This window comes from Larimichthys crocea, chromosome XXIV (genome assembly GCF_000972845.2).
Source record: "Larimichthys crocea isolate SSNF chromosome XXIV, L_crocea_2.0, whole genome shotgun sequence".
Lineage (NCBI taxonomy): Eukaryota > Metazoa > Chordata > Actinopteri > Sciaenidae > Larimichthys > Larimichthys crocea.
The window spans coordinates 538,537-538,988 of NC_040034.1; positions in this window are offsets into that span (position 1 = coordinate 538,537).

Sequence of the window (452 nt, forward strand, 5' to 3'; positions counted from 1 at the left end):
GTAATTAACTTAAAATAATAATCAACTTCAATCAAAAGTAGCTTAAATGATGGTACGGCCATGCACTACACACACACACAAACACAAACACAACACACCACACACACACACAACACACCACACAACACGTATATATATATATTATAGATATAGAATATAGATATATATAGATATAATAAATATATATAATATATATATAGTTAAATAATATGAATTCCTACACACGGTGGTTAAATGTCTCCTAGTTTAGCCGAGGTGGGATCCTAATAAATATATATGACAGTTATTAGATTTATTTAGTAAATTATTTTCAGAAATGATTGTTATGCATACAAAGTGCAAAGTAAGCATGACACACGTTAAAAATTAAATACATTAAAACGTAAATATTAAGTATCATTGTGCTGATGATCCTTGTGTTATGCTTGGATCTGGGTGTGGGCTGCAAAAAC